This window comes from Drosophila tropicalis, unplaced genomic scaffold (genome assembly GCF_018151085.1).
Source record: "Drosophila tropicalis isolate 14030-0801.00 unplaced genomic scaffold, ASM1815108v1 contig_1002, whole genome shotgun sequence".
In the NCBI taxonomy this organism is placed as follows: Eukaryota; Metazoa; Arthropoda; class Insecta; order Diptera; family Drosophilidae; genus Drosophila; species Drosophila tropicalis.
In genome coordinates this window covers 1304038-1328106 of record NW_027172360.1, presented here as the reverse complement: position 1 = coordinate 1328106, position 24069 = coordinate 1304038, and the positions used below count along the sequence as shown (strand labels likewise).

Genomic DNA, 24069 nt, shown 5'->3' with positions numbered 1-24069 from the left:
GTGTATCGCTAAACAATTTCATCAGAATTAACTGGCATTCTTTTAAATGTGTGGAAATCTCCCAAGTGAGCCACCTAAAAAACATTTCCGTATTTTTATCTCAAAAGTACATACAGTGGTGTCAGCGTGTTAGCCCCTTTTTTTTTTTTTGACTTTAAATTTGATTTTCTCGGCTCCCAAGAAATTTAATAAAAAAAAATTTTAGTTTGTTGGTTATTGTATTAATATGATGACACGTAATAATTGTCATATTCCACGTATTGTTTACAGGTGCGCCCCCCCAAATTTTTGACAATAGTTTAGCCCGTAATTTTCAAAATCTTTAATCTTATAGTTAGATACATATAGGCTTGGGTAGCTCATTAGTGAGTGAGGCAAAATGAATGGCTCGCTGAACTGAGCCACTGAGCTGGGCCCTTCAATATGGCTCACTAGCTCATTTTGACTCAGTAGTTCAGTTTTGCTAACTAGCTCTGTTTTGCTCACTCACTCTTATGGCTCATTTTGCGTTCAATGAATGGATCTCAAAGAATGTTTATTTTGTTTTTAATTTTCTGTTATATTTTATCTTATAATTTTGTTAAATTCCCAATGAAGGGAGCTAAAAATATATTTATACCCTTGCAGAGGGTATTATAAAATTGGTCAGATGTTTGTAACGCACAGAAGGAGACGTTTCCGACCCCATAAAGTATATATATTCTTGATCAGCATGAGAAGCTAAGTCGATATAGCCATGTCCGTCTGTCCGTCTGTCCGTCGGTGCGTACGCGTTTTACTCAGCCATCTTAAGAGCTATCGGGATGAAATTTTTTTTGGGAGCTTTTTTTTACCCGGGTGAGATAAAGTATGAAAATCTTTGGGATCGGACTACTATATCATATAGCTCTGGAACAAAAATTTTTGCAAAAATTGGAGTATCCCCATGAAATTTACCAATATAATAGAATTTGATATAAAATCTCAGATCCCAAAATTTGACCCTGATCGGATAAATAGAACACAAGTTACAGTCTATATAAATCGGCTCAATCGCTGCCGGCAGCTCTGCTTGCTGCCTACTACGTCATCATCAAATCAACAGAGCACATGCATACTCACACAGACGCAACGCTACATAAACTGTATGTGTATGCGTGCGTTGCTTTGCTTAGGGAATGAGGGAAGAAGAAGAACAAATTGTACATAGTATGAAGAGTAAAATTGTTTTGTTTGTATATTAATGAATTGAGTTGCAGAAAACAAATTTTGAACATGTGAAATTATTATTGTCAAGGACTGCAAGGGTATATAAACTTCGGCATAGCCGAATTTAACTTCTTTGATATTTTTAGTTAAAAGTTTGTTCTGCTAGTTCAAGGAAAAAAAAAATGTAAAATATGTAATATTTTTAAAGGCTTAAAATGTAATGTATTTTACTATCGGGTGATGAGCTATCAGCCAGTGAGTTGGCTCACTTCGGAAAAAAGAATGAGTGAGCCAGTTCACCTCGATGAATTCTTTAAAAAAGTTGTGGATCTAGGTAATCTAAGATAAACTGCATACCGTAAATGTTCAATTTACCAAATTTACGCATATAAGAGCGTTTTGGGCCCGAGTAGCTTAAGTAAATATTAACCAAAACAAAATCATAAGTTCCTTAAAAATCGAATGCATCCCAAAATATACATATGTGGCGAAATTCTTTCACTCTTTCGACAAATAATATGATAAAAGCAGTGGAACTTCTTAGTGATTGCTCGATTGAATATGCTGCTAATGTAGAGTCAAATAGTCCGGACAAGACTTTAGATGAGATAACACTTTTAAAAGATTTGAAAGTATATTCAATTACCTCCATGAAATGCGCAGCACACACCATTCAGCTTGTCGGAAAAGACTTTTATCAACATGTGGACTCTTTGAAATTTGTCAAAAAAGCGCAAAATATTTTTGGAGCTCAAGCTTGCAAAAAGAGAAAAGTTTTTAATGGAAGAGTATCGCTCCTCCAACAATCATACTTGCCAGGACACATCTCAAAAATCTAGTTATGAGGATATATGTATTAAAAAGTAAGAAAATATACTAACACCTACTTTTGATTATGTTCATAAGTAAATGTATCCTATATTTAGAATGACTATGTACCAACACTATCCTCGCAACCATCGTAGAAGTAAGCATCGAATGCATCGACATCTCAGGCAACGAGTTTGGAGGCTCTTCAGGAAACAAGTACCTGCTCTGTTCTAAATGAATTTCTTAATTCGATCGAGGTAGTTTTAGGCGTTAAAGCGGAAGATTATGACAGCAGTCGAAAACCCAAGGCAGCTTACCTAGAGATTGAAAGCTATAATCTGAAGCCTATTGATATAAATGCAGATATAATGCATTACTGGGAGGATAAAAAATTGCAATACCCAAATTTGTATCAAGTGGCAAAAGTTGTGCACTCAGTCCCTGCAACGCAATTGATTATCGAGGGGGCATTTTCTCCGCTGAAATACAGCGGAGGTCTTATCAGATCTTATGTACAATTTCTCGCCGGACTCTTAATAAATATCAAAGAAGCCAACTAACTTATATACCCTTGCAGTCCTTGGCAATAATATTTCGACATGTTGAAAATTTGTTTTTTGCAATTAAGTTGCATCAATATACAAAAAAAAACAATTTTACTCTTTATAATACAATTTTTATACCCTTGCAAAAAGAGTATATTAATTTTGATCAGAAGTGTGCAACGCATAGAACGAAGCATCTCCGACCATACAAAGTATATTTATTTTTGATCAGCACGACGAGACGAGTTCAAATAGCCATGTCCGTCCGTCCGTCTGGATCAACGCAAACTCCTCCTAGACCGTAAGAGCTACAGAGCTGAAATTTTGCACGTAGGCTTGTATATACAAGCAGGGGTTGTATATCTCGGATTCAGCCGGATCAGCCCACCATATCATATAGCTCCCATACAAAACCTAAAGTCACGAACAGTGACTTTTCTCAATAACTTCGTTACTTTCTGTGCTTTTACGGTGAAACTTAATATTATATATATAACACCTATAAACTACTGTGCCAAATTTGATCTATCATATAACTCCCATAGGAACGATCGGTCGAAAACAGTGACTTTTGTAAATAACTTCGTTACTTTTAACGCGATTGCTTTCAAATTAAACATTTCTTTATTTAATATATCTGTTAATGACTGTGCCGAATTTGATAAAGATCGGGTGACTATATCATATAGCTTCCATAGGAACGATCGGTGGAAAACAGTGACTTTGATCAATATCTTCGTCATTTCCTATGATTGTATGCCATTCTTTCGCAAACAAGCCTTTTTTGATAAAACGTTCTTCCACATTGATGGCTAATAGGTAAGGAAAGAGTTATCAAAAAAGTTGCAAGGGTATACAAACTTTGACTCGGTCGAAGTTAGCCCCGGCCCTCTGGTTTTGATATACAATATTAATTTAATTTAAACAATTTAGGAATGATTGACCAGTTGTGACGAATTTGTAGTGGTTTTTTCCTTTTTTATTATAGTGTTTTCAGCGCTGACATTTTGTGAGGGGAGTTTGGCTGTAATGCCTTCCTAGTAACTGTCTCTAAGGTGTTTAAAATATATGACTAACTTGGAATTAAATAATATTTTATATTGAATAAATATTTTTTTGTGTTCATTGAGTTTTCTTTTGTAACCCATAATGGCTTCTAAGCAACTCTTATTACTTATAGTTATAACATCTCACAAATCTTTCTGATAAAATGTTTAAGTGTTTCTAAAATAAAAGTAAATGAATAATGATGTTTGCTTTTTTGTTTTTGTAGAATTACTAGAATAAAATATCTGAGTCCAAGGCGACACCTGCACTAAAGGAAGCCTTTTTAAGACGCAAGAAAACAGAATTACTGCCGGAGTTAAACAACGCTTGTGAAAGTGAGGAATTGTCGCTACCACTTAATCTTGTGTCCAATGAAAACAGCGCTAAGATGACGTAAAATGCCAAATCAGAAAATCCCAATCACTGTAAAAGAAATACTTAAACGCACATTTTTTCTTTATGAGGTCTAATACAATTACAAATGGTATAGGTATATTTATATGAATTGCAGCTAAACATACTGCATAAAATACTATTAATTTGAATTTTTAGAAACTTACATATTATTTTTAAAAACTAATACCAAAATAATATTTAGTGTATAAAAGAGTATTCACTAGTTATTCTCATCCCAGATGTATGTTTATCAGCTTAAGCAAGGACATTAATACTTAAAGCTTCTCACAAATAGACAGAATATTAAAGTTTATTACAATTTTGCTTCAGTATTTAAAATTTGAATGTCAAACATAGCATCAAATATATTTATTTATATATAAGTTATCTATGCATTAAAAATTTCAATACTTTTTTATCAGTTATAAATAATACCATTATATAATAAATCAATACAATAGTATTTAAAATATCTAAATGTAAAAAAAATCTCTTGCCTATATATGAAATTCATGTGATAATAAAATAATCTCCACAACAACTCAAATAGTTTGACTATTTTAATAAAAGTAATGTTCACACCTTGCATACTTAATTTTCAAACAAATATGAAAAAATGAACTTTAATGTACAAGTAAGAACATTTAAATATCATAACTAAATGCTGTTTTCAAACCAACTTAAATACTTTAAATATATTAAGAAGTTTAAGTTAGGCCTAAAAATAAATTTATTTTTCGAATTTAATACTCTCTTTTGACAATTACAATAAATTTGTTATCGAAGTAGTTATGTGATTATGTGAATTGTAGGGGGGCATATGTCCTTTTCAACCTTTTATATAGCCGCGATGCATGTATTGACAATTACAACAAGTACGAACAATTTAAAAAAAATTGGCAATTTTAAAAATACACAAAAAATTGGCGTTTTTTTTTTTTTCTTTGGTGGAATATAACAAACAAGCATCAATAAGTATCAACGCAGGACAACATACACTGCATGGATTAAATATTTACCTTTTAGTTTTACAGTGGAGGCCACGAATATATGACTTTTTATACCCTTGCAGAGGGTATTATAAAATGGGTCAGATGTTTGTAACGCACAGAAGGACACGTTTCCGACCCCATAAAGTATATATATTCTTGAATAGCATGGGAAGTTAAGTCGATATAGCCATGTCGGTCTGTCCGTCTGTTCGTCCGTGCGTATGCGTTTTACTCAGCCATCTTAAGAGCCATCGGGCTGAAATTTTTGTGTGCTTTTTATTGTCTGAAGCAGATCAAGTATGAAAATTGTCAGGATCGAAGCACTATATCTTAAAACTCTAGAACAAACATTTTCAAAAAAATTTCATAAAAATTTGAGTATCCCCATGAAATTTGCTAATGTGATAATATTGGGTATCAAAAAATGAGATCCCAAAATTTCAATCGGATAAATAGAACACAAGTTACAGTCAATATAAATCGGTTCAATCGCTGCCGGCAGCGCTGCTTGCTGCCTACTACGTCATCATCAAATCAACAGAGCACATGCATACACGCACAGACGCAACGCTACAAGAACTGTATGTGTATGCGTGCGTTGCTTTGCTCAGGGAATGAGGGAATAAGAGAAGAACAAATTGTAGTATAAAGAGTAAAATTGTTTTCTTTGTATATTGATGAATTGAGTTGCAGAAAACAAATTTTGAACATGTAAAATTATTATTGTCAAGGACTGCAAGGGTATATAAACTTCGGCATAGCCGAATTTAACTTCTTTGATATTTTTATTTTGATTTTTACATTTATTCTTATTGGTTAACCCAAAGTATTATTTGTTACATTTTAGTATATGTCCATAGTCTATTTTTTCAATAGGTTTTTCGTATTTCACAGGTACTGCAATAATTTTTTTACAATTTTACATTATTACTCTAGGTATACTTCGGTAAATTCTATTAGCTCTTCGATATTTAAAAATGCTAGACTTTCTTCCACAACTGACTGAATTATCGAGATTTCTGCAGGGGATAAAGTTAAGGAATTTACTATATTGGCCTTCTTGCAAAAAGGGTATATTAATTTTGGTCAGAAGTGTGCAACGCATAGAACGAAGCATCTCCGACCGTACAAAGTATATATATTCTTGATCAGCACGACGAGACGAGTTCAAATAGCCATGTCCGTCCGTCCGTTCGTCCGTCTGGATCAACGCAAACTCCTCCTAGACCGTAAGAGCTACAGAGCACGTAGGCTTGTATATACTGCAGGGGTTGTATATCTCGGATTCGGTCGGATCGGACCACTATATCATATAGTTCCCATACAAACCCCAAAGTCACGAACAGTGAAACTTAATATTAGAGTTTATTACACCTATAAACTACTGTGCCAAATTTGATCAAGATCGGGCGACTATATCATATAGCTCCCATAGGAACGATCGGTTGAAAACAGTGACTTTTGTAAATAACTTCGTTACTTTTAACGCGAATGCTTTCAAATTAAACATTTCTTAATTTAATATATCTGTTCATGACTGTGCCGAATTTGATAAAGATCGGGTGACTATATCATATAGCTCCCATAGGAACGATCGGTGGAAAACAGTGACTTTGATCAATATCTTCGTTATTTCCTATGATTGTAGGCCATTCTTTCGCAATCATAAGCCTTTTTTAGATAAAACGTTCTTCCACATTGATGGCTAATAGGTAAGGAAAGAGTTACCAAAAAGTTGCAAGGGTATACAAACTTTGACGCGGTCGAAGTTTGTAGCTTCAGCCCTCATGCACATACAGTTTATGTAGCGTTGCGTCTGTGTGTGTGTGCATGTATGCATGTACTCTGTTGATTAGAGCTGGAAAAAACATCGATGGTACTATCGATACATCGATGGTTTTGTATTTCTATAAAACATCGATGTTTGGCCAGCACTATCGATGTTTTCTTTCTTTTACAATTCTTCGAGGGAAAAGCATATAAGTATGAGTTTTCTGTTTTGTATTTTGCAATTTAATTGGAAAGTAGATTTTACTTCTTTGCAGTTAATATTATCTTCTTTACAAAAGTTCAAAAAAAATGGCCAACAAATTTCTATGTGTGCCTGCATCGTCCTGCGAGTCGGAACTACTATCTAGCACGGCAGACCAAATAATATCGAATAGACGTTGCTCTTGGAAATCTTGTGTCGTAAAGAAACTTTTGTTTTTAAACAAAAATCTCAAAAATGATCCCTTACCCTTGTATTTTTTTTTTTTGAATGGCAATAATTTAAATCAAAAGTAAAAGTTTTAAAAGAACGTATTTCTTTTAATTTTAGTTAGTTATAAAAAAAGTTACCAAATGAATGAATTGTTATTTACTAAATTTTAGCTTATAATTAAAATATAACCCCAAATCTTGCTTAGTCGGATCGTTTTTATTTAGTATCGCTTTAACTATTGTTGCTATATTTCTTTATTCCATTGAGATTCGCGAAATAAATGAATGATTTTAAAAATTCCGCGCAAACATCGAAACATCGATGTTTGACGTTGAAAACATCGATGGTCCCAAAAATCGATGTTTTTCCAGCTCTACTGCCGATAACGAATGGCGTAGTAGACAGAAGGCAGCACTGCCGGCAGAGCCGATTTATTTTGATACATCGATACTTCTCCTTTTGTAAAAAACATCGATTTACTTTATTCCGATATTTGATGTTTTTGTCAGTTTTTCCATCACTGAGAAAAATAACGCAGTAAAAACCTGTATTATAATACAAAGCACAGAGGTTAATTTGGAAAGAAGGTGGTACAGTTATACATACATATGTATAAACATATGTACGTACCTCGCCCATTTGAAGCTCTAAGATATTTATCCAAATAATTATTTTTATGTACATATATACATTTTAAGTTTACATACATACATATGTAGGTTGTAGTGCGGCAACCGTTAAAGAAAAACAGCAAGAGGAAGAGACGCAAGCCAAAAAGGCGCGATATGGGCAGTCCAATGTGTGCAATTTTTTTGATAAGTGCTCGGATGGCAAGACTGCCAAGTGTTTAAATTTTATTATTACAGATCTCATCAGATAAAGCATTTCAAGATTGCTGCAAAAAATATTTTTGTGTTCCAGCAAAATTCAATCGAGAAAACAAATTATATATAGGAAATTTAAAAAATGTACTATATTACTTCGATGTAGTATCGACACATCGATGTTTTTCCCTGTTTCAACAGCTCTAGTAGTTGTGTTCTATTTATCCGATCAGATTGAAATTTTGGGATCTGAGGTTTTATATCCAATATTATCACGTATATACATTTGACCAATTTTATAATACCCTCTGCAGGGGTATAAAAATAAAAAAACATTTTTTTTGTAAGACTTTAAAAATTTTTTAGAAATATTATTTTTATACCCTCTGCAAGGGTACTATAAAATTGATCAGATGTTTGTAACGCACAAAAGGAGACGTGTCCGACCCCATAAAGTATACATATTCTTGATCAGCATGAGAAGCTGAGTCAAGTCCGTCTGTCTGTTCGTGGGTCATCAACAGAGTACATGCATACACACACAAAAGCAACGCTACATAGGGAGTGAGGGAAGAAGAAAAATTTTAGTAAAGAGTTGAATTGAGTTGCAGAAAACAAATTTTGAACATGTCGAATTATTATTGCCAAGGACTGCAAGGGTATATAAACTAATTAACTAATTCACTTTTGCTGATTCCGAATGTTAACACCGTTTTGAAAAAAGGTAAAAGTAAAAGAATTATTTTTGTACATTTTTAAAGGATTTTAACTTTTTCTCATACATAACATGAGCTCCAGAGCTACATACATATGTATGTGGCTCACAGCTTATTTCCTGCAGGAAAACTTTAACAGCGTGTACCTCTTAAACTATTGAAGATATCAAAAAAATTTAAATGCAGTTTTATTTAGTGATAATTTATACTATATTTAGGTACCACTATTATAACAACCAGGTGCAATAATTTGAAAAAAATTGATAAAAAAAAAAAAAAATTGAATCCCTTACTTTTCAAAATTTTACTTTTTCAGCTGGAGGGCGATTGTTGTTAATATTTATAAAATTTATGTTTAACCTGCTTTCCGCAAAACTTAAAAAAAAAAAACCAGAGGGCCGGGGCTAACTTCGACCGCGTCAAAGTTTGTATACCCTTGCAACTTTTTTGGTAACTCTTTCCTTACCTATTAGCCATCAATGTGGAAGAACGTTTTATCTAAAAAGGCTTATGATTGCAAAAAGAATGGCCTACAATCATAGGAAATATCGAAGATATTGATCATAGTCACTGTTTTCCACCGATCGTTCCTATGGGAGCTATATGATATAGTCGGCCGATCTTTATCAAATTTGGCATAGTCATTAACATATATATTAAACTAACAAATGTTTAATTTGAGAGCAATCGCGTTAAAAGTAACGAAGGTATTTACAAAAGTCACTGTTTGCGACCGGTCTTTCCTATGGGAGCCATATGATATAGTCATCCGATCTTGATCAAATTTGGCACAGTAGTTTATAGGCGTAATAAACTCTCTAATATAATATATTTCACGAGAATAGCACAGAAATTAACGAAGTTATTGAGAAAAGTCACTGTTCGTGACTTTGGGGTTTGTATGGGAGCTATATGATATAGTGGTCCGATCCGGCTGCATCCGAGATATACAACCCCTGCAGTATATACAAGCCTACGTGCAAAATTTCAGCTGTAGCTCTTACGGTCTAGGAGGAGTTTGCGTTGATCCAGACGGACGGACGGACATGGCTATTTGAACTCGTCTCGTCGTGCTGATCAAGAATATATATACTGTATGGTCGGAGATGCTTCGACCAAAATTAATATACCCTTTTTGCAAGGGTATAAAAAAATGAAATTTGTATATTTACATTTGTATTTAATTTTTATCCGATTTTGGTGAACAGTACCTCATTCGACGGGGAATTTAATTCACTATCTTTTATAGTTGAAGTGTAGTTATACTTTAAAGTGAATTAGTTGCTTAAAATGATACCAAGCAGGCCAAAAAAATGTCAACGCCAATACTGATCTGTTAAGAATCGTCGGCAAATGATTGATAGGGTTTAATTTTTCGAAATTGTCAGGAAAGACACGATTTTTAAGCAATTGCTATTAAGTTTCGGAAAGTTCTGCTTCCTTTTAGCACTTTTGGTGACGGCAATGAGGATGAGTATGGGATGTATTCATTCGGGAGGTATACCTACATATTTCTGGGGGTGAATTCGGGAAGCGAAAATGTGCGGCAGCTCCGTTTGAGGTAATAAGAACCGTTACATAAAACCAAACACTACCATTATGTCGGATTGTTGGATTGCGAAGGGAATGCATCAAAGCGTAACTTTGATACCCAGATGCACGTACCGAGAACTTAGGTATATAGCGAAGTTCTGGTTACACCATATATAACGTGGAACTGCGCTATATACTCATTAAAATGGTCGAGAAGGTGGCCGTAAGTTTGTATAACCGACGGTGCGTCTCACCACATTCTTTCGATGTATGTATTTACCAAATGTATCTTTTTTATCGGAATATAGCTAAATAAAGACAATGTTGGAAAGCACGCCCAATGGCGTTACCAATTTAAAAAAAAAAAACATGTCGCCAAATTTAAATTATTGCGGGAAAATGAAATAGATTGTTGATGAAAAAAGTTATTAGTATTTACAAAATGGATAATAAAAAAAAAATAATTTATACTGTTTATAAATTATTTCAAGATAAAGAGATGGATATATAAAGGAGGATTACAAAACGCATTCTCTCTCTCCGCCTCTCATTCATTATATGATTTATGGCGTATGTCTAAGTCTCAAATTTGACTTCCCCATGACAGCTTTTAAACCATATGTTTATATAGGTGTAGAATAACTTAAAAAGTCCCTGCCCTTCGGCTGTGGATAGTGAATAGAGGTCCTGAGTGAAATCAGTGAATACTTGTCTGTAGCCGCTACTAGTGCCAAGGCATATGCATAATGTGAATAACATTATACATAGCATTCCAAAACATTAAGCCGAGTGTCAAGCCCTCTGGAACGCTTGGTCGTACTTTTTGTATTTGTTCTTCTGGCAATATTACTTTCTTAAGTGAATGTGCGGCCACCGCACATGAAATACATATATTCATCGATACTGCTGCTCCAATTAGATACCAGAACATAATATTTTGTTATGAATTTTGGATATTTTTGAATATTTACCGATTAATAGCGATAATATTAACACGATTGTTCTCCAAGTTCAGTGGCATATTTCATGGATTGTCCTGCTGAAATCAGTAAAACATTGGCCCAAAGCCCTCCTAGTCAGTTATTTCTGATTTTAATACCCTTGCAGAGGGTATAATAAAATTGGTCAGATGTTCGTAAAGCACAGAAGGAGACGTTTCCGACCCCATAAAGTATATATATTCTTGATCAGCATGAGAAGCTGAGTCGATATATGTAGCCATGTCCGTTTGTCCGTTCGTCCGTCTGTGCGTATGCGGTTTACTCAGCCATCTTAAGAGCTATCGCGATGAATTTTTTTTTTTTTTGCGCTTTTTATTACCCGGGTAAGATAAAGTAGGAAAATTGTCACGATCGGACCACTAACATTTTTATAAAAATTGGATATCCCCATGAAATTTACTACGATGATAGTATTGGATATAAAAACTCAGATTCAAATTTCAATCCGATCGGATAAATAGAACACAAGTTAGAGTCAATATAAATCGGTTCAATCCCTGCCGGCAGCGCTGCTTGCTGCCTACTATTATCATCAAATCAACACACACAGACGCAACGATACTTAAACTTTATGTGTATGCGCGCGTTGCTTTGCTTAGGGAATGAGGGAAGAAGAAAAACAAATTGTAGTATGAAGGGTAAAATGGTTTTGTTTGTATATTAATGAATTGAATTGCAGAAAACAAATGTTGAACATGTAAAATTATGGTAAATGTTTACTATTACTACTCGAGATTTCAGTGTTGAAAAGTGGAAAAATCGGTTAAAGCTAGATTTCAGTGTTGTCAAACGCTATTTTTTATTTGGCGCGCTGTTTGACTGCCCTGGTAGCCAAATATTTTAATCTAAACTCAAAAGTCGAGGAATATTCGGTTGCTCTGGCAGCCGAATATTGTATTCTAAACTATATTTGTTCTATAAAATCAAGAAATATTGTAAACTCAACAATATTTTCGTTTGTTGAGAATAGTGCGAACAAAAGATTCAAAAAGCCCGCGTATTCGAGTATCCAAAATTCGGCATTTGGCAACACCATCTCAAAATTGAACAGCTTTTTTTAGCCGGAAAAAGCTACTTTTAGCTATAGTCCCGCTAAAAATATTAATTTTCTTTTGTTAATTACTCAAAAACTACGAAATAAATCGAGAAGGCGCACCTGAGGTCGTGTTCGTGCAATTTTTCTCTTTCGTTTGATACCAAAATTATGTAGTTTAAGCGCGTTTTGGGCCCGAGTAGTAATAGTAAACATTTACCAAAATTATTATTGTCAAGGGCTGAAAGGGTATATAAACTTCGGCATAGTCGAATTTGAATTCTTTGATATTTTTATACCATACACCCATAGGGTGAAATGGTATATTAAAGTCGCCAAAATGTATGTAACATGCAGAAGGAAGCTTTTCCGACGCTATAATTTATATAATGTATGTTTTGCCGGCTCGAGGTCAAATTTTTCTTTTGTGAATAAAACAAAATAATAATATTTTGTGTTGTTCTTTTCCGATATATTTCGACCACTCATCGGTGGTCGTCTTCAGGGCAACTATAAAAACATTTAATTGTGATTAACTTTAACATAACATATTTTAACAACAAGAAATACCTACTTATTTTTACACGTCCGCACACTGTGACGTGGAGCTACACACTGACTTGTCCCTAATAAATGCCTGTATATGTGTGCGGACGTGTAAAAATAAGTAGGTGTTTCTTGTTGTTATATTATGTTATGTTAAAGTTAATCACAATTAAATGTTTTCATAGTTGCCCTGAAGACGACCACCGATGAGTGGTCGAAATATATCGGAAAAGAACAACACAAAATATTATTATTTTGTTTTATTCACAAAAGAAAAAATTTGACCTCGAGCCGGCAAAACATACATTAAACAATAAAAGGTCGCAAAAAATCAACAATTAACTTGAACGGAAGGCACGCCGAAAGCATATTCCAACACCATGGCTTATGCAGAAATTAAGTCCAACTATAACAAATATAAGACGGAGATTAACAAGTACCAATCAACAACAAAAAAATCAGTAAAACTTAAGTCTAGCATAAAATTTCTCTTAAAATGTAGGAAATCAAAATTAGTCCCAAAATTTATTAGCAATAACTCAAAATACGATAGGATTTTCACAAAAGATACTGACACATATTCGGACATTAACAAAATATTAGAAAGACATACTCATAATTTTAACACGAAGATATTAAGCTTATTAATAAAACATAAACATAACATACTAGCCAGACAAAACAAAGAGAAGGAAAAAGCAACAAAAAAGTTACAAGTACAGCTGGACGAAAATGATTTTAAAACATTCATGAAGAGTGAGAGCACGATAGCCGAAAAATTATCAACAACTTTGAAGAGACATCACGAATCCAAATATGAGAGACTACGAAAACAACGGAACAGCGTTCTCTTGAACAAGAACAACAACAACACAGACGATTGGTTTGTAAATAAGACGAATATAGAATTTCCGACCGACGTAAAAGCGTTACTGGCGAAAGGCCCTAAGTTCGCAATCCCAGTGGAGAAGAGAAAATTCCCTCTCTTTAAATATATAGCAGACGGAGAGGAGCTAGTACAGACTCTAAAAGACAAAGAGAAACAAGAGGAAGCACGCACAAAATTCTCTTTATTAATAAAAGACCACAAAACATCTAACAAAGAAGACGCAGCTGATCGTGCAATACTTGACACAGTGGAACAAACAAGGAAATTTCTTAGACAGAATGACGACATATTAATTTTAACTTCTGATAAAGGGAATAAGACAGTTGCAATGGATAAGACTGAGTATGACAATAAAATGGATAATATACTTAACGATTTAAATACATATAGAACTTTAAGGAAGGACCCGACCACAAGACTACAGACCAGAAACAACGAATTGGTGGAAAAATTATACAAACAAGAACTTATTTCACGGACCGAACGAAATAAGCTTATAATAAACACATCAATTCCACCAAGAATATATGGATTACCTAAAATTCATAAAGAAGGTACGCCATTGAGACCAATCTGCTCATCAATTGGTTCTCCATCATACGGACTATGTAAATACATAGTCAACATATTAAAAAATATAACAGCAGACTCAACATACAACGTAAAGAACGCCTCAGAATTTAAGACAAGGATCAATGACACATATATTTGCGATGATGAACGATTGATATCATTTGACGTAGTCTCCCTTTTTCCAAGTATTCCGATAGAATTGGCACTTGACAATATTAGGGAAAAGTGGATAAAAATAAAAGCGCACACTAACATTCCAAAATCAACATTCATGGAAATAGTACGTTTTTGTATACAAGAGAACAAATATTTTAAATACAAGGACAAAATATACACACAACTAAAAGGAATGCCTATGGGCTCACCAGCATCACCAATAATAGCCGATATAATTATGGAAGAACTCTTAGACAAAATGATGAGAACACTGCAGCGACCACCTAGAGTTATGACGAAATATGTAGATGACCTTTTTGCCATAATTAAAGAAGACGAGATCCAAAACACACTTGACAACCTAAATTCATTTGACAGAAACATAAAGTTTACAATAGAGTTAGAAAATGACAACAAATTGACATATCTAGACGCATCAATACACAGACGAGGAAACGAGCTAAAATTAAAATGGTACAAAAAGCCAACATCATCAGGACGAATCATCAACTTCAACTCCAAACATCCGAAGTCGATGATAATGAATACAGCAAGAGGTTGTATACAACGGATGCTCAACATATCGGACCCAATTTTTCACGAAGACACGAAGAAAGAAATACGACGAATTTTAAAGGCTAATGACTTTCCAAACTACACCATAAGGACTTTACTAAAATCCAACAATAAGAAAACCAATAAAGAGGTTTCGACAAAACGCTTTATGTCTGTCACATATGTCCCACAACTGTCGGAAAGATTGGCAAACTCGGATTGCTATGACACAGAACAAATACAGATAGCACATAAACCCAACAACACGCTACGGAGTATTTTCAACAGGACAAAAAGCAAGATTGATACAATGGACAAGAGTAACGTAGTATATAAAATACCGTGCAACGGGACAAACGAAGAAAGCTGTGATAAAATGTATATAGGGACAACCAAATCGAGGCTAAAAACTAGACTATCACAACATAGATCTGACTATAAACTTCGGCAACACTCCAATATACAAAAAACAGCACTTATGGCCCACTGTGCTGCCAGTGGACATTCCCCAAATTTTGACGAAGTAAACATAATAGACCAAGAACAACATTACAACAAACGTTATACTTTGGAGATGCTGCACATAATAAATACACCGACAAATATAAGACTTAATTATAAGGTAGATACAGACAACTGCGCGCATTTATACAGGCATTTATTAGGGACAAGTCAGTGTGTAGCTCCACGTCACAGTGTGCGGACGTGTAAAAATAAGTAGGTGTTTCTTGTTGTTATATTATGTTATGTTAAAGTTAATCACAATTAAATGTTTTCATAGTTGCCCTGAAGACGACCACCGATGAGTGGTCGAAATATATCGGAAAAGAACAACACAAAATATTATTATTTTGTTTTATACACAAAAGAAAAAATTTGACCTCGAGCCGGCAAAACATACATTAAACAATAAAAGGTCGCAAAAAATCAACAATTATAATTTATATATATTCTTGATCAGGATCAACAGTCGAGTCGATCTAGCCATGTCCGTCTGTCCGTCCGTTCGTATGAACACGCAGATCTCGGAGGCTATAAGAGCTAGAGCCACCAAATTTGGTATGTATACTCGTGTAGTATGTAAATGTATAGAGTTAATTGGAATTTTAGCCACGCCCCTTACTCCCCCAGGAATCACATAAAACTGTTTTTATTAAAAAGTATAACAGCTAGAGACATCAAATTTCGTTTATATACCCGTTTAGTTAGCGCGCAGAAATTAATTGTTCAAACTTTTTTCCACGCCCCCTCACGTTCCAGAAATCACATAAAACTATTTTTTTTTAAAAAGTATAACAGCTAGAGACATCAAATTTGGTTTATAAACTCGTTTAGTTAGCGCGCAGAAACTAATTGTTCAAACTTTTTGCCAACCCTCTTCCGCCCCCGGAACTAACATAAAACTGATTTCCTTAAAAACTCTGATAGCTACCGACATTAAATTTGGTATGCAGACTAGCTTTATAGACGCGCAGATATTGGCTATTTGAAAATTTTACCACGCCCACTTCCGCCCCCGCAAATTAAACAAAACAGATTTTATCAGAAACTAACAAAGCTAAAGTCACTAAATTTAGTATATATACTGACTTAGTATGCGCGCAGAGTATACATTTTCTCATATTTTGCCACGTCCACTTCCCAAAATATGCATATGAACGTATTTTACTACGCGGTCCATAATGGCAGAATTGGCCGTTGGGGCTAGTGGTGGCGCAAGAGTGCTCGTGTGTTTGTAGAGTGAGCGAGCATGTAAAAATTATTTAATAGACATACATTTGGTTTTCGAAATTTGAAATATTTGTTTCACCTGGTATATGGTATACCCAAGTCGGCGTGTCCACTTACTTCATTTGTTTTTGTAATGTTATATTTTTCAAAACAGCATGGGTACAGTGGCGGACGCGAATTTAAGACGTTTTTAATTTTTTTTTTGTTTTTGATTTTCTCGGCTCCTAACAAAGTTTATGGAATCATTTTTTCTGTAATTTGTTGGTTTTTTATATATGTATTTCGAGGATTTTTAAAAATAAAAATGAAGTAGGTCGTCCCGCCGACTTCGAAATACCATGAACCAAGTGAAAAAAATTAAAAATTTTGAAAACCGAATGTATGTACATAAGTCTATTAAATTTTGTTTTACATGCGTCATAGCATTTACTATATTGCTAACAATTACAAACACGAAGGCACTCTAGCGCCACTACTCCACCCTTATGAACCGCATAGTAAAACACGTTCATACTTATATTTTGCATGTTACTTGTCCGATTTATTATAATTATGCGCAGTATGCATTGCATTGCATTGCAAACTGAACATGAAATGGTAATTTTAAATAATTATAATTATGCGCACAAACTGAACAAGTCTACCTATAGAATATGGTGACTTTATGTGCACATACTGAACAAGTCTACCTATAAAATATGATGACTTTAGGTTGAGAAAATCGGTTTATTTAAATTTGCGGATTGGTTTGGACTCCGTAGGAATATACAATTCATGGTCATTAAGGCTACTGCAAATATACCTGAACCATACATAATATCGAAATAGAACCATGAAAAAAAAATAAAAAATTGCATTAACGCTGATAACACTGTGATAGTTTAAAATAAAAAAAAAGGAAAACTCGATGGTTTTTTTTTCACCATATTTCGGGTCCTGCGTATGGAACTGCATCATTAGTTTTTTAATTTATCACGATGGTTTCATACAAAATTTTTTGGGGAAGTTTTTCATCAAAGTTGCCATTTTTTCGAAAAGTTTGGTTTTTTCATTTGCTTCTAACTTCTAAAATATTTATTCTTTTTACAAACTTTCTTTAGCAAAGTTTCTTAAAATTGAAAGATACAAATATTGGGAAGACATCTAGCCTCTAAATCCGTCCGTTCCCGAGCATTGGGACAAAATGTAAAAAAAAATCGAATCTTGACCAAATTTGTTTTCTTTCTCGCATTTTGCTAAAATTGATATTATTCCATTTGAAGCTTGATCATTATATGAGAATTTATTTTGCTCAATGGCAGCAGAAGAGACACCAGGCCTATCTAATTTACGATTTATAATATAACCACATAATCAAATTGCATTTTTTTTTAGATATGTTAACAAAATTAAACTAACTGTAGTTCTTTAGTTTTTGAAAAATATTTATACAGTCGGTATAATCTGGTATCCCAATGACAAATGAAGCACATATTTTTCGTATAACCCGCTTGCAAGCCAGTGAGTAGAGCAACAACTTTTAGGTCAGTACATATTTTCCATTGATGTTTTCTATACTGAACACAATCCAAAATTAGTTTCATTGAATCGATAAACTATCGCCACTCCTTTAGTTTGCACGTGCATTTCATATGTTCCATTAACCCAACGATATTTTTGGAGTATGCAAACGTATTATTGCCGTTTATTTCGAAAAAGTCCAAAAGTCTCTTTCTATACGCGTACACTTTTACATCCTTAGACAAAATGTTAACAGATTGTAAATGATGTGCTAAAGAGTTCGCTTGCCTTTGTGACCATTTTAGTTGTCTTACCATCGTATATAATCGAGCTTGGGATATCTAGAGATGTTGACAAGTTTTATCGATTTGGGATGGATCATACGTTAAAAGTAACTCTTCAGGTTCGGTGACAAATGTTGGCGAATTATACTTTTCTGTTTTGACATCTTTGTAATTGTAATATACTCCGAATGAGGTACTGTGCAGATTGAACACTTTTATAGACCATAAAACTCTTCTTTAGTTTTGCGAGTTTATTCTGGCATGCGTAGCAGTTATCTGTATGATTGTGAATCTATCTAAATCATTGGAATGCCGAAACCCATTTTTAGGCGCAACCTTTTTGACCAATTTTGCAAATTGTTATTGCATTGTGCGCTCGTAAATTTTCCATACACAGCAAAATCCGGCAAAATTTGTGGGACACTTGTTCGCAAGTCAAAATTACGATTAACATCTATGCTTACCCGATCAGTAGAGGTAATTTTTGGTCTCATAAGTACCCACCGATATCAGTAGAATAGCGGTAAAAGGCTTACGTAGTTAAAGCTTATGGGAAATAAATATTTCTAATATCAAGGGCGTAACCAGTATTTAAGTTTGTAAAGGGTAACATTTTTTTTCTCTTAACATAACTTAACTTTTATAATGCTTTATCAAGTTCCCCTTTAAGTAAATTGATTTAAATGCACCCCTCCCCCTCCCCCGTGCACAATCCAGGCTACGCCCTTGACAACTATTGTTGTCAAACAATTTATATGCAGTTATTATACCGACTGTATAAATATTTTTCAAAAACTAAAGAACTACAGTTAGTTTAATTTTGTTAACGTATCTAAAAAAAATTCAATTTGATTATGTGGTTATAATAATAAATCGTAAATTAGATAGGTCTGGTGTCTCTTCTGCTGCCATTGAGCAAAATAAATTCTCATATAATGATCAAGCTTCAAATGGAATAATATCAATTTTAGCAAAATGCGAGAAAGAAAACAAATTTGGTCAAGATTCGATTTTTTTTTACATTTTGTCCCAATGCTCGGGAACGGACGGATTTAGAGGCTAGATGTCTTCCCAATATTTGTATCTTTCAATTCTAAGAAACTTTGCTAAAGAAAGTTTGTAAAAAGAATAAATATTTTAGAAGTTAGAAGCAAATGAAAAAACCAAACTTTTCGAAAAAATGGCAACTTTGATGAAAAACTTCCGCAAAAAATTTTGTATGAAACCATCGTGATAACTTAAAAAACAAATGATGCAGTTCGATTCGCAGGACCCGAAATAGGGTGAAACCATCGAATTTTGCCATGTCTTTTTTTTTTTTTTGAAAAAAACTATCACAGTGTAATTATCACAGAGATCTGCAAAGCGATGGCATGGCAGAGTGAAAGCTTTCCGCAAAGCGAGAAACCTAGCGAGGGTTCTAATTTTAGTCTCAGTTGCAATCATCGAATGTCGATCAATACATTCGATTATATTTTGACGAAGATTCATTAAAAACTGGAAAAGTGTTGGACAAATTTTGTTGTTAATCCCATAACGCCATGAGAAAAACTTATTCTAACTTTGAGGTAACTATGTAATTATAAATATATTTTTTTTTTTTGCAACAAAAATGTTTGATTTTTTTAATTGTTTTCGGAATTATTTCCGTCTCCAAAATGAGAAAGTACGATCTTTTGAATTTCCATTCTGCAAAGCATTTTTTTTCGCATGTCCACAGACTTTAACCAAAAACCAACTATTTTTTAAGCTCAGAACGCAACGAAAACACACGTATAACAACAGTTGGATGAAGCGATAAAGCGAGAAAGCTTTCCAGAATCGCTTTCTCGCAACTCGCTTTAACTCGTCGCTTTGGCTCTCTTCTCGCTTCGCTTGCACATTCAACGATTACATATAAATTTGAATGCAGAGCTTTCTGGCTTATTGTCGCTCAATATTATCGCATCGCTTATCGCGTCCACTTTGACACCAGCCTTACTGTGTCAAGTTTATTTTTAGCTCGAGAGAAGTTTTAAGTTTTAACGCTTGATGGAGCTTTTACTCTCTTTATGTTAAATGTAGGCGAAAAGAGTGTGTAGCAGAACTTTGACTACATAACTCGCGTGACATTGTATGCTGCACAAGTATGCTACAGCGGACACTTTTTTATTTCTTTATTGTTTGATTGTGCAGCTTCGGAGAGTTCCCCAATTTTTCATCGATGCCTGTAATTTCAGAGGACAAAATGAATTTGCTAAAAAAAATCTCCTTGAACTCGTTCTTTCCTTTAAGAAGCTAAACTGAAGTTCTGCAGATCTCACTTGCCAGAGCTTTACTTCCAATTTATAGTTAATTGAAGTGAATGATTAATGGAAAATTTTTTTTTGGAATTCAAATTCGGTTGACATTTATTTTAGCCATAAAGTGCTCCTCCTCTCCTTATACCCTTGCAAAAAGGGTAGGCATTTCCGACCATATAAAGTATATTCTTTATCAGCACGACGAGACAAGTTCATATAGCCATGTCCTCCTCCTAGACCGTAAGAGCTACAGAGCTAAACTTTTGCATGTAGGCTTGTATATACTGCAGGGGTTGTATATCTCGGATTCAGCCGGATCGGACGACTACATCATATAGCTCCCATACAAATGGCAAAGTAACAAACAGTGACTTTTCTTAATAACTACATCATATAGCTCCAATAGGAACGATCGGTCGAAAACAGTGACTTTTGTCAGTTAACATAGATATTATTGACTGTGCTAAATTTAATCAAGATCGGGTGACTATATCATATAGCCCCCATAGGAACGATCGTTGGAATACAGTGACTTTGAGAAACAACATCGTTATTTGGCATGATAAGATTGTAGGCCGTCCATTAGATGGATGGCTATACGTAAAAAAAGAGTAACATAAAACTTGCAATGGTATACAAACTTTGGCGCGATAAATTGTGAAGCCAGTTTTGAGAAAATTCTCAAATTTAAAACTTTGAAGTATCACGACAACATTACGGTAGATGAAGCATATGCAGAAGTCGAACTGCAAAGGCTTCTCCACAACACAGCTTTAAGCATTTTAGAGCTCTAAAAAAACTCAATTGAAAATGGTGTTGATCAAACGGAGAATAATTTAACATTATTTGGCAAATGGAGTTTTGATGGCAGCACAGGCCACAAAAGTTTACCAACCGTATTGTCGAAGATAAAAGCCTATGTGTAACAGACTGCAATTTAAACTAGAGGGCCGGGGCTAAGGCCTGGCTTCACAATTTATGAATATCCGTTAAAAAAGACAAACCGAAATCAGATGAGCGCAAAACATTAGCGCAGACTCATCGTGTTTTTGTAGCCCGGCGATCCGGCGACGTTTCGTCCTTTTTGATGATGTACTTAAATCAATCTTGGGTCGTCCACGGTTATTGCTCGGATTCATTTGTAAAAGAAAATATAATACAATGGTACTTTTGTCATAAACAACTAATCTAGCATATGACTAGAATTACAATCAGCCACACACATTGTAGGAAAACACTTGTAATTTTAAACTAAACCAAAAGATCACAACGGCAGGATGTCAAGTGGCCGAAGCCATGCCCAAAATAATAACAATTTTCAACCCCCGAAAACGTGGGTTTTGAGTCTCATTAGAATACGATATTTTAAGAACAATTGTTACCTCCTAGAGCCTAAGACTCCCTATAAAAAATAAGTTTATATTTTGAATTCAACAAATGAAGATTGGGTTATTCTCCTTCTCCGGAATCCCTATTCATTTTGGTCCTTCAAGAAAGGGAACTCTGTAGTTTTCCCCCACCAGTGGTAAGAGACTCAGAGAGTGAATCAGCTTATTAAAGTCTGAATTCTTATGCAAGTATAAATATAAATAAGATCAGCTAAAGGTTGCAAAATAAATTAACTCTTGTTTTCCCGCACCAGTGGTAAGAGAAAGAGGATAAAATAAAAGCAAAATATTATTGCTTAATAAAAAGTGTGTGCGTTCAAATTTAAAGGCAGTTTGGCTAGCGGAGCAACTGTAGTAATTTCGGCTGCGGAGCGTTTTTGTGTGTGGCGTATTCGAAGCCCTTATATCGAAAGTATAAAAAGGTCGGAGCAACTATCAATCTGTTAAACAACCGAATAGTTACAAAAAATAGATCCGAAGCCATTAATTTTACCCGTTGCCCACAAGTAAATTTCATTTATAGACGTCCCGGCTGCTGTACTTAAGTCTTTCAACAAGATGATGGACGAAAGAGTAGGAGCGTTCGCAGACCCTGACGAGTCTCCGCCAAATAACATAAATACTGTAGCAACTATTCGAACAAATGGGGAACCGGTATACTCCAGACTATACCCACTCCCAATCGGCGTTACGGACTTTGTCAACGCAGAAGTTAAACAACTTCTAGCCCACGGCATAATTCGGCCCTCAAAATCTCTATAATAATCCGACCTGGGTGGTCGACAAAAAAGGAACAGATGAAAACGGCTTCCATAAAAAGAGGCTAGCAATTGACTTTAAGAAACTAAACCAAAATACTACAGATGACAGTAGTACCCTATTCCAATGATTTCAACAATGTTGTCACATTGGACCTTAAATCGGGATTTCATCAAAAAACTCTAGCAGAAAAAGACCGGGAGAAAACTGTTTTTCTGTCAATAATGGGAAGTATGAATTCTGCAGACTTTACTTCGGTCTCAAAAAATGCACCCAGTATGTTCCAGAGGGCCATCGATGACGTCCTTAGGGAAAAGATAAGTAGAACATGCTACGTCTATAAAGAAACGAAAGAAGACCATGTTAGGGACATTGAATGGGTCCTTAAAAGCCTTCAGGACACGGGGATGCGAGTATCACAGGAAAAATACAATTTTCTTAAAAAAAAAAGATGTGGAGTATCTGAGATTTATCGTATCTAGGGATGGTATCATAACTTCACTTGAAAAAGTTCAGGCAATCAAAAATTTTCCAATGCAAAGTACCCTTTTTGATCTCAGATCATTTCTCGGCCTTGTCAGCTATTATCGCTGCTTCATAAAAGACTTCGCAAAAATCGCAGGTCCCCTTACAGATATTTTAAATTGCGATAACGGAAAAGTTAGCAAAAACATGTCTCGGAAAATAAAAATCGAGTTTACTTCAGAACAATTGCAGACATTCTCCAAGCTTAAAGATATTTTAGCATCAGAAGAAGTTTTTTTAGCCTACCGAGATTCTCGACAACCATTCGATCTTACCACAGACGCATTTGGTGATGGGCTAGGCGCTGTCCTTTCACAAAAAGGCAGACCAATTACCACGATATCCCGTAAATTACGTAATAACGAAAGACATTTTGCGACCAACAAAAGAGAGCTTCTTGCCATAGTGTGGTCACCAAAAAAATTGAGAAACTACCTACTACGGGGTAAGATACCTAAACTTATTTACCGACCATCAGCCATTAACCTTTGCCGTATCAGACAAAAATTCGAACGCGAAACTAATACGGTGGAAAGCATATATTGATAGACATGGCGCAAAAATAATTTATAAGCCAGGAAAGGAAAATTTCC

At 34.6% G+C, this 24069-nt stretch overlaps 1 long non-coding RNA gene across 1 annotated transcript in view; it reads left to right on the top strand.

The window, feature by feature from the left end:
- The first annotated feature begins 7701 nt into the window (after window positions 1-7701).
- The window catches only part of LOC137574769 (uncharacterized), a 38171-nt gene continuing 21803 nt past the window's right edge, over window positions 7702-24069 (top strand). The window contains exon 1 of the long non-coding RNA XR_011032049.1: window positions 7702-7803. This is a non-coding gene — a long non-coding RNA (uncharacterized lncRNA). The remainder of the gene's footprint in view (window positions 7804-24069) is intronic.